This window comes from Peromyscus californicus, unplaced genomic scaffold, assembly GCF_007827085.1.
Source record: "Peromyscus californicus insignis strain IS unplaced genomic scaffold, ASM782708v3 Scaffold_9__1_contigs__length_137607984, whole genome shotgun sequence".
Lineage (NCBI taxonomy): Eukaryota > Metazoa > Chordata > Mammalia > Rodentia > Cricetidae > Peromyscus > Peromyscus californicus.
In genome coordinates, this window is record NW_026294617.1 from 37,469,442 (window position 1) to 37,485,067 (window position 15,626).

General features: G+C 43.9%; 1 long non-coding RNA gene across 2 annotated transcripts; it reads right to left on the minus strand.

Moving 5' to 3' along the window:
* Positions 1–5,578: 5,578 nt before the first annotated feature.
* Positions 5,579–12,306, minus strand: LOC128106249 (uncharacterized). Of its 2 annotated transcripts, none has more exons than XR_008216632.1 (3): positions 12,054–12,306; positions 11,699–11,775; positions 5,579–7,868 (listed from the first exon to the last, which is right to left on the minus strand). It is a non-coding gene; the product is annotated as an uncharacterized LOC128106249 (long non-coding RNA). The 2 variants fall into 2 exon arrangements; XR_008216631.1 differs by having other exon boundaries at positions 5,579–6,759; positions 12,054–12,298.
* Positions 12,307–15,626: the final 3,320 nt, after the last annotated feature.

Consider the following 15,626-nt stretch of genomic DNA (forward strand, 5'->3'; position numbering starts at 1 on the left):
TATTGGACACATGTACAAAGTCTAAGTCAGTTTAAACATATCAGAAAAGAGGCTTACTCTATATTCCAGGCTGGCCTCAAACCCACAGTTCTCTTTTCTCAGCTTTTTTTCTCAGTGTGCCAGAACTGTAACATGAGCCATGTCTAGCTCCCTAACATTCTTTTTAAATAGAGAAAACACTCAAACAGGACGTTATTGTTATCCATAGTCACAGACAAGAACTTCTAACTGGACTTGGAATTCACTGGCCAACCTCTCCTCATCCTTCCCTCCTTTCTGCTCTCCTCAGCCTCTGCCAACAAGCATTCCATGCTCAACTTAGGAGACCAGATATTTAGACTCCAACCTTAACATGCACACAACCAAGTCAAAAGATCTTTCCTCTTTGATCTAGTCCAGAACTCTGCTTCTGATTTCTTAGCTCAAGTCATGCAATCATGTTTTAAATGACCGGGATGTTGGAGATCATCTATGTTAGCCTCCACATGTCAGCAAGCCAGAGAGTCCCCAAAAGCTTTCATGAGACAGTCATGGCTGATCTTGCCAAAGCAGAAATGCTGATGTTTCCTGGGACACAAGCAACGGGCTGCTAAGCCATTAAGATAAAAAGGGCCAGGCTAGCAAAGCTTCACAGTGGCTGGAACAGGACACAACGTGGCTTATATATAAAGGGGATCATTTGCTGTGCTAGAAACAGTCCTAACCTGGCATTAACTATGTGAGCTCTAGCAAGTCATTAATCTCCTTGGAATCTCCTTGCCAGTAACTAATAATCAACAATAAGCACTTAACTAGACTCTGAGTTATTAATATGAATTACTCATGTTGAAACATCACAAAAATATAAAATTCTCCATTTTTCATATAAGGAAACTGAGGCACAAAGAGGTACTTGTCCAAGGTCACATAACGGAATCCAATCAAACTCTGGAGTCTGCGCTTTGGAAGTCGAGGGTTGAATAGACAGACACCCTTTCCAGTTCTGCTATCATTTTGCTTTCCTGACAAACCGGGGTCGTCATCAAACTGTCGCGCAGAGGGTGAGGTGACACAGGTTAGGTGTTCAACACAGCGTAGAGTGCTCAGTAAATATCACTATTGTTCAACACTTTCCCCATTACCATTTCATGGAACAAGCCCCTTCTATCCTCTCTCCCACAGCTGCCTGAGCACACAGTTATTCCAACTGAACTGATTAATAAATTCAGACAACAGGTCAATTCAGTCATAAAAGCCAGCAGGCCTTCACTGGTGCCGGGATGAGCTGCATAGTTAGACTTCAGTGCTATCCAACTTTCCGCAGTGATAGTAATGCTATGTGTCTGCGCCATCCAGTACAGTAGCCACTTGCACTTGCACCATGGGCCCTTGGTACTCTTAAAATAACCCATGGCCGAGGGACTGAATGTTTAACTTTGAAATTTTCACATAATTATAAAATAATTTTAGTGGCCACATCTAGTGGCTCTTACGTTGGACAACTCCAGCTAAATCTGTCTGGCAGCAGGACCGCTTGATGGGAAGGCACTGTGAGTCATAGCTCTGTTGGTTACAGGTATGTTAAAAAAAAAAAAAATGGACGTTGACTCGGACACAATGACACACACTTGTAATCCCAGTACCTAGAAGCTGAAGCAGGAGAGGCTCACAAGTTCCATACCAGCCTAGGTTGTGTAGCAAGACCCCATCCAAAAACTAAAATCAAATAAATAATCCAAGGCTTTCTAAGGTATTTTTGCACCTGGTAGGTAGAACTGGGGGAGGAGGAAAGAACTCTGTTCTATTTCCCTCATTACTGTGTCTTCAATTTGTTTTGATTCCCCAGTATTACTTTAAAAAATTAGTGGAGGGCCAGACTCAGTTGAGCACACCTAAAATTCTAGCACCAGGGAGACTAAGGTACACAGATTTGAGGCAAGCTTTGTTACATAGCAAGGCCTTGTCTCAAAAACATAAAACTAGTGTAGGGAATGGATGCTTAAAATAATGGCATTACATCTTTCAAAATCTCAATTTTAGTATGGACAGAAAATAAAAGGCACTTTTAAATCAGGGCTTGAATGTCCAATTAGAAAAAAATCAATTCAGATGAAGAACGAATCACGTATTTGAAGGGCCTGTCTGGTAGAGTATACAAATTGGTAACTCACGTAACTCATATGCACATCCTCAGATCACGTGACACCGTGCCCTGCAGTTTGGACTGGCCCTGCATCAAGAGAGGAAGGACCATCAGCAAAGCGGTGTTGGTGATGCCTCCAGCTTCTGCAAGGATTTGCCTTCCTGCATTTTTTAACCTTTAATATGAAGAACTCAGCAAGTAGAGTTGAGTCTAAACATCTAACGTATGTATCATTGTACACAATTACTAGGCTTTGTATCATGTTCTGGTTCTCAATATTTTGAGCAACTAAGAAGCCCCTCTCTTTAGCTTTCCACCCCCACAGGCGCTGGTTGGGTGAATACTTCAATGGCTGCCCAAATTTGCAGAAAATGAGATTGAAATCTAATGAGACTTGCTTGTGTTAAACCAATTGTTAAATGATAGTAATTAAGGGAGTTTTAACACAAAAAAGGCTTTGTTTGGATTGCAATGGTAAAAGCCACCACGAAGAATACAAGAGCCTTCTGCACAGAGTACTCAGTCTTTGCTGCCTTGAAATCATGCTGGCCATTGTGTGAGCAGTGAATGCTAACACAGTGGCTGCCCTGGCATTTGCCCTACTCCATCACTGTCTTGTTGAGTTAGCCTCAGAGAAGGCCTTCCTCCATGACTGTGGCTTCTCGGGCTGTCTGCAAACAGACATCAGGCCATCTGCCCTCTCGCCTGCCACCCAAACACAGCTGTTGGGCTCTATCCCAACTCCAGCCATCTGGAGACGAACAAAGGTCCTCTCCTCATCCTCCTCCTGTTTGCTAGGGCACACCGGGGAGTTTTGGCACTCTGTTGGCCTCAGTAAGTAAAGGAAAATGGAAGCAGAAAGATCCAGTTACTTGTGGTAGGCGGCTCCTTCCTTTATATTTGTCAGGGTTAGTGAAAACCGTCAATCATCCTCTAAGCATGACAGTTAGGCCTAGCCTAGACTCCTGGACTCAAGAATGGGATGCAGTCTGTGGCCTTCAGCACCCCCTAGGGAGGGGGACAGACTTGTACTATGTCTTGTCCAAATCCACTATGAAGACATGCTCACCCCAGACAGAAGGCTCAGAGGTGCCTTCCCGCTGAAGATGGCATTGGGCCTACCATCTGAAAACAAGGTTGCATTGGGTTATAGCAAATCATATGCAGAAAGACTGGCCCATGTTAGGAGTGGGAAGTGGGAAGGAGAGAGGCTAGACAGAAAGCCAGGTAGTATTGATATTCAACATGGAGAGAGGCACAGGCAGAGCTGGATAGGAGCCTCTTGTGGCAGGGTCATAGTTCTTGGTGCTCAGGAAGAGAAGGGAGTTGAATGGACAAAACCAGTTAAGAGCAAGGTGAATGGAAGCTCCCGGGAAGACCCACACCTTCTGCTGACTCTTCCACCAGGCTGATTAACAGATGCGCACTTTAATGATTGTGGAGGGTTGGAATGTTACAGGCCCAAAGCCAAATTACAGTTTATCTTAGGCTATCTCTATAACTCCTTTAATAACTATTGTTTGTGCACCCCTTTGCCTGGCCTAGCATCCTGTGACTCATAGATCAACCTTTTGAGTATGTTAACTAACAGACCACCAGTTTCTATGAACCCAAAGGCTAAGAAGTCATCAGATAAGTATGTGAGGCCTATGCCAGAGAATTCCTCACTTTGCTGCAACCTGCCTAACGGATGGTCCATCCGTGTGTTTGAAAAGCATCTTGATTTATCAATTTTGTTGTTGTTGTTCTGTTACTGGAAATTTTCTTAAAACTGTTACCTTGTTGGATTGTGGGATTTGGGACACTGGGAATCTGAGTTCTCAGGCCGTAGTCACTCAGAATAAATTACCTCTTATCCCCTTCAAGGTGGGAGTTGTGTTTTCATGTGTCTACAGCAGGCAGTAACCTGTAGGAGCAATCGTGATGTCTGAGGGAAAAAAAGGCAGTGGTGGAGAACGAGCCAATAAAGCATGCCCACTTGCTGTTGGCCTCACATTTAATAACATACAAGAGGGTTCTGACTGTCAGTTTCTCTTGAAGCTGACCCTGGTAGGTAGAGGAGATGACCAATGAGTTAAGCGCTGACTACCTAAGCAGGAGCTGAACTTGATCTCCAGAACCCACACACTGTGGCAGCTTGTAATCCCAGTGCTAGGGAAGCAGGGACAGATGGATCCCTGGAGTTGCTGGCAGCCAGGCAGCCTACTTGATGAGCTGAAGAACACTGAAAGACCATCTGTCTTAGGGTTTCTATTGCTGTCATAAAACACCATGGCCGAAGAAGCTTGGGGAGGAAAGGGTTTATTTCAGCTTACAAGCTCTGATCATAGTCTGTCATGAAGGAGAGTCTAGGTACAAATTCCAGGCAGGAACAGAAGCAGAGGCCATGCAGGGGTGTTACTTACTGACTTGCTCCCCTCATGGCTTGCTCAGCCTGCTTTCTTATACAAGCCAGGACCACCTGCCCAAGGATGGCATCACTCACAACAGGCTGGGCCTCCCATCTCAATCATCGATCAGAAAAATTGCCCCACAGGCTTGCCCACAGGCCAGTCTGGAGGAACTATTTTTTTCAGTGAAGTTTCCTCTTCTCAGATGACTCTAACTTGTGTCAAATTGACAAAAAAGAAACCAACCAAGACACTCTATCTCAAAAAACAGGTCAGAGCTTTTGTGGGACAACACCCGAAGTTGTCCTCTAGCCTCTACATACATGTACACATATACGGACTCACACGTTGAACCTGCTTTTCAGCCTCAGCCTCTTGATTCCAAAAGCACCAATCTTAAGATCGGGTGAACCACAGTGTATTTGTGTATGGAGAGAAACGTGAAAAATAATTGACAAAGAGTCTCACAGGTATTACTGCTCTAGCTTGCTGATCTAAAATGCTGCTGCTTCTGCCTAATCTACTCTCCTTGGGTTCCTATTGTGGTGCTAAATGCCTCAGTGTCTCTGCCCCTGGACAACCACCTTAGCGGCTTGCTGACCATGGTCCTCGAATTGCATTCTTGCAGCCAGAGAGCCCTCAACACAATCTCCCTTCGAAAAACCCCCGGACTTTTGCTGAACCAGAAGGGAAAGTCACGTGACTTCCCCTGGCATGCCTGGAAATTGCTCTGTATGAAGATTTCTCAGCATTTCTTTCAAGGTCCAGTAGTGCATGGTTTCCTTTCTTTCTTTTCTTTCTTTCTTTCTTTCTTTCTTTCTTTCTTTCTTTCTTTCTTTCACCCAAAGAAAAACTCTTAGAATTGTGGAGACCAGGAATGCATGCATATACATATGTCTATATCAGAGATGACAGGCAGACAGACACACATACATGTAGATACACAATTCCAGAGTCGATATTTTCTCAGGAACAAAAAGATAACAATTATTATTTCATTCTTGTTCCAGATCAGGTTTTTTGAAGATGGAGGTCAAAGGTGAAGGTTAATGTACAGGAAACATAGTCAGTATGTTTATTTATTTATTATTTAGTGCCCTTGGGATCAACATTTGTAGACGAATTGGAGGACAACAGAGAGAGAAGCCAAACCCCAGAGTAGATCCACTGCCCACCTGATAGCCTCATTCAGCCCCATGAGGATGTCTGAAGATAAAGTGTCCATAAAGTGTCCCCACACAAAGTCAAAAGGCTGGCCTTCTGTATGTCAGGAGGTCCTTGGATATGGACTGCTCCAGGAAAGGTTTATTCCTAGGCATCTGTGGTAAATCTTAAAGAGGCGGATCGCTAAAGACTAGTGTTGTTGGCTCTCACAGCAGCAGAAAGAACAAATTATTCTTCAAGAGAGAGCTGGGGCACACAGTGTTCAGACCCCTATGCATCTAGTCTGACTAACTTGCATGCACATGGGCAGAGCAATTCACCTCTGAGTTTCAAATTTATCCTCTAAAATGAGGCTGGTTGGATTAGATCAACTCTAAGATTTCTCTAGTTTTGAAATTCTAAAAATTTTAAATACAATTATATTTTGTTGCCCTGACTTTTACCATGTCTACAGTGAATGTAGATTACCCTATATTATTCATATATATATTATATATGGATGTGCATATGACATATAACATACATACATAGATCTTAGTGACATGCACATGCATATACGGGGTGGGAAAGCCTCTTTGTCCCTTTTGTCTGGCTGAAGTTTGACTAGAAAACACAAGCAAAAGGAACAATGGGGGATTAGATAAACACTCGTTTCCTGCACATCTCTGAACAGCGAGGAAGGTGGTCCTACAACACTGGTCTCTGGTCTCTGGAATAGAAATATAAAAATAAGATTGTTTACTGAAGGATTTAGATGTTCTAAAAACATCAACCGGTCGTCTCTCTCTGGCTCCAATTATGATGCCTAGGTTCAAGTGCAGGAATTCTGAGGAGGAAAAGTCCTCTTTGCACGTCTCCCTTCATCAGCCAGCCCACAGGATCTTCCACCTCCTCCCCTGCTGATTTTTTTCAAGGCTCATGTGGGCATCTGCAACGTGGAAACCAGATGGCAGTTTTCTGGAATCTGCTTTGTTCTCCTTTAACAGCCTCTTTACAAAAGCTGCCCAGAAGAGGATGCTCCAGGTTGGCTCAGCGGGAGAAAACCCCAGAATCTGGTTTCTAAGAAGGTGAGAGTCCCAAGTACTAAGCAGAAATAAAGACAAGTGAGAGTCCAAGGTTAGTGTGGGAATTTTAAATAGTCTGTCCCTGGGTAAGGGTGCCGTGTTCCAAAACATCTGGACCGTGTTATCTGAGTTGTGTAAGTAGTTACTCACTTGCAGATAGAGGTTCATGGGTAGGACGATGTTTTGCTGTCTCATAGAGGTGTGTACTTGCTGAAGACTTTGGAAGTGTATCTTTATCTCATGGTGAGCATCTCAAGATGGGCCAGCTTAGTTACTAGTTTTTGGTTGCTAAGAGAAAGTAGGGTGGCACACAGGAAGAGGAAAGGAAATGTAGGATTCTGGGGTGAAGAAAGATACAGTGGTCCTTGGTTTTCAAATGCCAGTCTGCAGGCTGGCAACAAGCTGGCTGCTTCCAAATTGTTCGGGGAGCTTGTTAAAAATAGATGTTTCTAAAACCTATCTCCAGAAATTTTAGTGTAAATATCAAATTATGCTCAATTCTGATAGTTAGGTTTAGGGATGAAGTTTAAGGAGTAGTTAATATGCAATTTGTAAGACTGGTGGAATGGGTCCATTGTCTAAAGACGTGGATATTAATGTCAGCTGCAAGAAAGTTGCCTGGCTTGGTACTTTGGGAATAACAAATATGTAGGAGACAAGCTGTAATAGTTAATATCGGTTCCCAACTTGACTGGATTGAAAGACATCTCGGAAATGATTAAAATATACTTTAGGGAGTGCCTGAGAGGCTTCCAGAGACAGTGGATGCGTGGGTCAGGAAACTATGTGGGGAAGACCTTTCCTGAATGTGTCTGACACCACCCCATCAACTTGAAGCCTGGGTCAAAGGAAAGAAAGAGTAGGAGAGGGAAGCCTGGAGCATGTGCATACAAGACTCTTCTTGAGCAGGTGTGTTTTTGCTGTTGTTGTGGTCTGTGGACATCAGGTTCCAGGTTTTTCAGCTTTTGAATGGGGACTCACACCAGCAACTCCCTGCAGAGTTTCAAGGCCTTCGGCTTCAGAATGGGCTTGTGTCATTGGTTCCCTTGGTCTGAGGGCTCCAGATTCTTGGATTGAGCAGCTAGTGGTTTCCATGGATCTCTGCAGATAGTTCATGCGCTGTTCAGTCTGTGATCAGTTAAGCCAATTAATAAATCCCATTACACACACATACACACACACACGTGGGGGGTATTTTCTTTTCTCATGAATTTGACAAAATGCCTGACAAAAACACCATTAAAGAAGGAAATATTTGTTTGGGTGCACGGCTTCACGGGGTTCAGTTCACCGTGTTGGGCAGGGCGTGTCAAAGCAGCTCCATAGCAACGGGAGCTTGTGGTGGAAATGAACTAGACAAGAAGGAGCCAAGGATATATACCCTCAAGGGCCCATCACCAGGGACCTGTTTCCTCTAGTTAAGCCCCGTCACCTAGAGGATCTACAGCCTTCTGAAATGGCATCTCCAGCTGGAGACCACGTGTTCAGTCATGAGCGCATGGAAGACCATTTGATCACACTGTGAAGATACGTCTCTGTTTTACCTCAGCTGCCTAAGCACCTTCTGTTTAATAACGAGCTGAATGGCCAATAGCGAGGCAGAAGAGAATAGGTGGAACTACTTCTGGGGAGAGAAAGGAACTGGGGAAGAATCTGAGGCACTCAGGATTAAGCCAGCCAGACACAGAGGCAATCGGATGTACAGGAGGAGAGGTAACGAGCCACTTAGCAGAAAGTAAATTAATAGAAATGGGTTGGGAACAAGCCTAGGCTAAGGCCAAGCTTTCATAATTAATAATAAGTCTCCTCGCCAGTATTTGGCAGCTGGCGATCCAAAGAAAGACCAACAACAGGAGGCATTACAGACTCAGACCACAACATCTACATTCTATTGGTTCCTTTCCTCTGGAGAACCCTAATATACACAGGACATCTCAACTGTCTTTGAACAGCAATAGAGTACTAGATAGGTGGGTAGATAAATAGCAGAGAAATACGTACATTTTTAGATACCAGTTTACAGCTCATTGGGATAGAGAGAAAAGAATGAAACTGATTTCTAAGGAAATTAAGTAGAACTTTTAAAACATGTAAGGAAGGAAGAAGAGAAAGAGCTTGGTAGATTTCCTCAGAATAATCCCTGGTTGATATCTAAAAGCTGGGCAAGTCAAATACTAAATAAACCCCATATCTTCGCAAAAAAGGAAAAAGAAATTCAATGAAGGCGCTTCAGCAGTACTTAGTACGATGTATGTAAATGTCAGTAAATGGTAGGCACTAATTATAGATGATTAAAAGCTACAGTAAAGTAACTTTTAAAATCTCTCCCCCGCTCCCTATCATGGTTTCTATATTTCCAGATTCTTTTAATGGAAATTTGAAGCATTTTCTAATTTCAAGCCTCTTATTAAAGAAACAATTTTTAAAAGACACTATGCCTTTAATAGTTCCTTTAGGAAGAAAGAAAGGGAAAGGAGACAGTGATGATGTCCAGAAGAAAGGCAAGTCAGAAAGGAGATGAAGCTTTCTCACAGACTTCCATGTTTCTGTCACAGTCCCTGTAGAAGTTACCTTCCTGGGTTAGCAGTCAAGGTGAGGCTGTGGCCACTGTGGCCTTTCAGAGCCCAGGTCCCCTCTATCCAGCAATCCCTTCTTCTCCACCCAGCATTTCCTTCTTCCTCTTAGCATCTACAAATGATGAAAGGGATGATGGAGAGGGTATATGTGCTTCCGTATACATACATCTCTCCCCCAGATCTTTACACAATTATTCTGCTCAAATCCAATTGGTGAAAACCAGTCCTTAGGCCCAGATAGACATGCGTGGGGTATGATTAGGGAAGGCTGGGAAATGTAGTCCCTGGTGGAATCTTTGAGACCTGAGACCCTCAAGCATGCGGCAGTACACTCATGAAAGGAAGTCGGAAAGAGAAACATGAACTGGCTAGTGAGAGACAAAGGCTAAATCAATAACAATTCAATAATTTTTTTCCCCCAAGGAGAATGAAAGTCTTAAATTTGAGAGAAGAAAAGGCATTTGAAGAGTCAGGAAGGGATTAACTATAGAAACTTCAGGTTTAAAAATGAGCAATGGCTGGGGAGATGGCTCAGACAGGTAAAGTGTTTGCCATACAAGCATGAGGACCCTGGTTCGGGTCCACAGCACACACATAAAAAGCTGAGTGTGGCACTGTGCATCTGTGACCCCAGCTCTGGGGAGGCAGAGACAGGAGGATCACAGGAGCTCAGTGAGAGCCAGCCCAGCCTAATCAGCAAGCTCTAGGCCAGGAAGAGACCTTGTCCCCATAAATACAATGTCAAGGAAGACACCTGACATGGACTTCTAGCTTCTGTTTGTACACACGTGTGCCTGCGCACATACTAGTACACATATCCACATGTGTACACCACACACAAAAACTAATCAACGACTTAATTAATTTAAAAAATGAAAATGAAAAATGTTTTCAGAAAAAGATAAGGAGAGCAAATACATGGAACTGAAGCCCAGATGGAAATTTGCTTTTCTGAGGAGCAACAGCCTCAAGCAGCTTGTCCAGCAGAGATTCATGTGCCTCCTGACCAACCAGGCTTCCCAAATCACCTGCTTATCTGTAACGAGCCATGTGGGATATGGCAGAGCTCCTGTAAAAGATGCGCAGAAGCACAGATGTATCTCCTTTGCCACCTTTTTCTGTCTGCCAGCAACTGTAAAGAAGGAGAGGAAGAAGGATCTGGCAGCTGGAGGGCCCAGGGCCTCTGAATGAAGACAGGGAAAACCACCTTGGACGAAGTGACTGGCAAATCGGCACAAGCCCCGTGAGCCTCTGAGATTCCAAGGTGCATCTGTCTCAGCAGCTCCTTTTATAAGCATATTTTAAAAGTCAGGGGAGGTCTTGAGGAGCAGAGGAAATTCTAGAATGAGGACCATGACCCCTTTTAACTCTTCCTTCCAACAAATGAGAATGCTAGTGCTGAGAAATACAGACGCACACACCCATGTCTCTTTAGACAGTCATGGTGGCAAAGACGATTTTCCCTTCTTTCCAGACTCAACACCTCAGCTTCAGACTCAGACATTTAGAGGGTCTGGTGGTCTCTTGGAACCCTTTGTATATCATCTTCCCAAGCATTTTGTTCTAGACAGAAATATTAGTAGCTGAGAGAGGCCTGGGTACTCTAACTCTGGGGGAACATGGATGTGTGAAGTTACAGAGTCAGATGGGCAGATGAAAAAAAACTCATTTCCAAAAAACTGAGTTGGCTGCAGCCTAGGAGAGGATTGTTCTGTCTGCCTGCTGGGTTTGCTATGCAGGATGGTTCTTCAATTTGGCCAGTACCTCAATGGATTTTAGGTGAGCAAACTTTGGCTCAAAGTTTGTTTAGGGTGTAGGAACTAGGTAGATCCTAAAGTGCCAAAGAGGTTCATGGGATGGTAGTACGTGGGATGGTTTCAGGTATAGGGGGTAACTAGAGACTGTTACATGCACAAAGTTCAGGGTTACACTATCTGGTCGTTTTTCTTTTTTTCCCAAATGTTCAGTGGAGGTTTTCATAAGTACTTTCCATGAGAATTTTTTCAAGGAAAGGCTTGTGTTACAGAGAGAATCAACAAACTGGAATAGGGTGGTTTGTACAGGCGGGAGTAGACCTTCAGATAGATCCACCTGGGGCCCTAGGTCACCCACGACCATCATTCCATAAAGTATCTGTGTGGTTAAGGGCAGTGCTTTGAACACAACGGGCAAGTGGTTGGGCACACATAATCTCGTGGAGTAACAGGCTACAGTTAAAATGGAATCAACAAGTAGATGAGGAGACCAAGCAGGCGATTTGGCCATGCCTGGAGGCTCCACTATGGATGGATGGATGGATGGATGGATGGATGGATGGAAGGATGGATGGATGGCCCAGGTCATGTTGAAGCAGAGAAATTTCTTTCAGAAATTTACAGTCACCTGTGGTGGAGGACTCTTGGAGACGATTTGATGCCAAACTCCATCAAGATCAGTTTTGTTCCTGGGCCGCCCAGCACCTGAGACAGGAAAGTAGAGGATACAGAACACGTGGTTTTAAGACTAGCCCTTCTCTCTCCCTCCTCCCCCCCCCATGTTATAATGGCACCCCTCAGTGGACAACCCACACCATTTGAGCCTTTTGTGTGCTACCAGTAAATGCCTGCGGGCTGAAGAGGATTAAGTCAGTAAATGCCTGCCGCTGAGGAGGATTAAGTCAAGGTTGCCCAGAGAGAACGAATTCATGGATTCTGCTCTCCGCGGGATTGCCTAAGGGTGGAAGAACAGAGTTGCCTACAAGCCAACTAAAGCCTTAGCTGTCTTGAGGAAAGACGTCCTGCACCCTCCTCCAAAGGACAGGCTTCTCCAGGCCATTCCGGGTTAGCTGACGACGTGTCCTTGTCCTTTCCGGCTGCACAAGGGCCCTGGCTCCCGGGTACAGGGAAACCCTCTGCTCAGCTGCCAGCAGGCGGCAGGGACTGAAAAAGGAGGAGCGCCACCTGGTGTCGTTTCTAAGCACGACCAGAGGCACCCAGACTCTTTAATCCTCTTCAGGAGGAAGGGCAGGATTGGAACAAACACACCTTTGCCTTCTCGAATAAAAAATACTACCTACCCACCCACCCACCCCCAAAACATAAATATGTAAAGCTGATGAGATGTGTGAAAATAGTACTATGTGACTAAATGGAACCAGGAACCAAGAAGTATCAGACTGCCTAAGGTGGGCTCAGATAGGAACCGTGAGGGCCACATACACTGAGTCCTGTTCCTGGAAAGCTGCCGGGCATTTGTTTTAGCAATTGATCAGTCACATAGGACGATCATACGTTGAACGTTAGTATATAATGTCAACCTTTGGGCAAAGGGAGATGTAGAACCAACTTTGTAATTCTGCTCGTGGGGAGGCTGAAGCTAGAGGACCACAAGTTGAGACCTGCCTGGATGGTACCACAATTGCAAGGCCAGCCAGTCTGGGTAACCCAGTGAGACCCTTCTCAAAGTGAAAAAAAGGGATGGAGCTGTGACCCAGTGTAGCATATATAAGGCCTAAGTCCAATCTCTAAAGTGTGTGTGTGTGTGTGTGTGTGTGTGTGTGTGGTATGTGGTGTGTGTGTGGTGTAGTATGTGGTATTTGGTGTGTGTGCATACAGTATGTGTAATTGAGTGTGTGTGTGTTGCTGAGTGAAGGGTAGTACTCACCAATACATACAAAAGTTTCCTTTCTCCTTCGCTTCTGAGAGACTTGATGTCGTCTCTGTTTCTGTTGTTCTCAAGCTCATGGAACTGACACCCTTTGGTGGTTTGTGTGACTGTTCCTCGCTTCTGATTGTCAGCATATTTCCATGTGTTTCTGGTGCGGCATCCTCCTTGTTACTTGTTTAATACTACCTGTCTTTTCCTTAATGATTGCTCTGGTTCCTTACACATTCGAGCTGTGGGACCCTATCGTGGTGTTTGTGGGCTCTCCCTCTCTGGCTTGCTGTTCCAGTCTCTGAGTTCTGTCTCTGGATGAACAGGGGTCCTTAATTTTAATGGAATCTTTGTAGATTAATCCTTCAGTACTTGACGTTTTATGCTCTGTAAGTGTTCTTTCTTAAAGATAAGAGATTTTAGAGCAGTTTTAGATTTACAGGGAAATTGAGAGGAAGAACAGAGATTTCTTATACATTCCCTCTTCCAGCCATACACACAACCCCCTGCACTACCACACCCCTGCTATAGGGCTTATTGTAATTGATAAACCCGTGTTGACATATCATTATAACCCCAAATCTGTCATTTAGAATTATTCTTGGTGTGGAGTGTTCTGTAAGTTTTGGAAAATGTAATGGCAGACATTCTCCATGGTTGAGTATTTTAAATAAATATTTAAAATACAGTACATTTTTCTCAGTACTAAAGTCTTTTGTGTTCCATCTGTTCATACCACCTTCCCTCCTACTTACTGTTTCCGTACCTGTGCCTTTCCAAAATGCCATTCAGTGAGGCTCAAACACGGTCTCTTTCACACAGTAGTATGTGTCTACATCTCCTCTACATATTTCCTTGGCTTGATAGCTCATTCCTTCTCGTGCTGAATAATATTCCATCCCCTGGATGGAGCACAGTTGTCTTAGCTAGGGCTACTATTGCTATGATGAAACACCAAAAACAACTTGGGGAGAAAAGGGTTTATTTCACTCACAGTTCCATATAACAGCTCATCATCAAAAGCAGTGAGGCAGAAACTCACACAGGGCAGGAACCTGGAGGCAGGAGCTAATGCAGAGGCCATGGGGGAGGGTGCTGCTTACTGGCTTGCTCCCATGTTGCTCAGCCTGCCTTCTTATAGAACCCAGGACCATCAGCCTAGGGGTGGTCCATCCACAATGAGCTAGGCTCCCCACATTGATCACTAATTAAAAAAATACCCTACAGGCTTGCCTATAGCCTACTCTTATGGAAATATTTTCTCAACTGAAGTTCCCTCATCTCTGATGACTCTAGCTTGTGTCAAGTTGACATAAAATCAGCCAGTATAAAAGTTTTTCCAATTATGTGATGAAAAATATCACCATTGCTTTCAAGATTTCTGTTTCTTTTTTGAGACAGGATCTCATATAGTCCATCTGGCTTCAAATTCACTCTTTATGTGTGTATTATTAGAGTTCTAGCTAAGTATTTTATTTTATCAAATGCTTATATAAGTAGTGTTGTATTTTTAACTCCAATTTCCACTTGTTCATTGCTGGCACATAAGAAAATTAATCACTGTGTATTAACTTTGTAACCTACAGCTTTGCTACAATTAGTTCCAAAAATGTCTTGTCAATTCTTTCAGATTGTCTACATAAGCAATTATGTGGACATTCATCATGGTATCTCCCTCTCCATTCTCCCACACTGCTCCTGATCCAGCTGGGGCCTCCCTCTCCCCTAAGCTCTCTTTCTCCCAACACTTGCCCTCCATTACCCCACCCCCACCCCCTAGTTTGCTCATGTAGGTCTCATCATCTATTTCTCTGTCATTGGGCAATCCCTGTGTCTTTCTTAGGGTCCTCTTTACTAGGTAGCCTCCCTGGAGTTGTGAGTTGCAGTCTGGTTATCCTTTGCTTTACATCTAGTATCCACTTATGAGTGAGTACATACCATGTTTGTCTTTCTGAGTCTGGGTAACCTCACTCAGGATGATTTTTTCTAGTTTCATCCATTTGCCCGCAAACCTCATGATGTCATTGTTTTTCTCTGCTGAGTAGTACTCCATTGTGTATATGTACCACATTTTGTTTATCCATTCTTCAGTTGAAGGGCATCTAGGTTGTTTCCAGGTTCTGGCTATTAATGCTGCTATGAAAATAGTTGAGCATGTGCCTTTGTGGTATGATTGATCATTCCTTGGGTATATGCCCAAGAGTGGAATAGCTGGGTCTTGAGGGAGGTTGATTCCCAATTTTCTAAGAAAGTGCCATATTGATTTCCAAAGTGGCTGTACAAGCTTGCATTCCCACCAACAGTGTAGGTGTGTTCCCCTTGCTCCACATCCTCTCCAACATAAGCTGTCTTCAGTGTTTTTTATCTTAGCCATTCTGATGGGTGTAAGATGGTATCTCAGAGTCATTTTGATTTGCATTTCCCTAATAATTAAGGATGTTGAGCAATTCCTTAAATGTCTTTCAGCCATTTGAGCTTCTTCTGTTGAGAATTATCTGTTTAGCTCTATAGCCCATTTTTTTAATTGGACTGTTGGACATTTTGATGTCTAATTTCTTGAGTTCTTTATATACTTTGGAGATCAGTCCTCTGTCAGATGTGGGGTTGGTAAAGATCTTTTCCCCTTCTGTAGACTGTCATTTTGTCTTATTGGCCGTGTCCTTTGCCCTACAAAAGC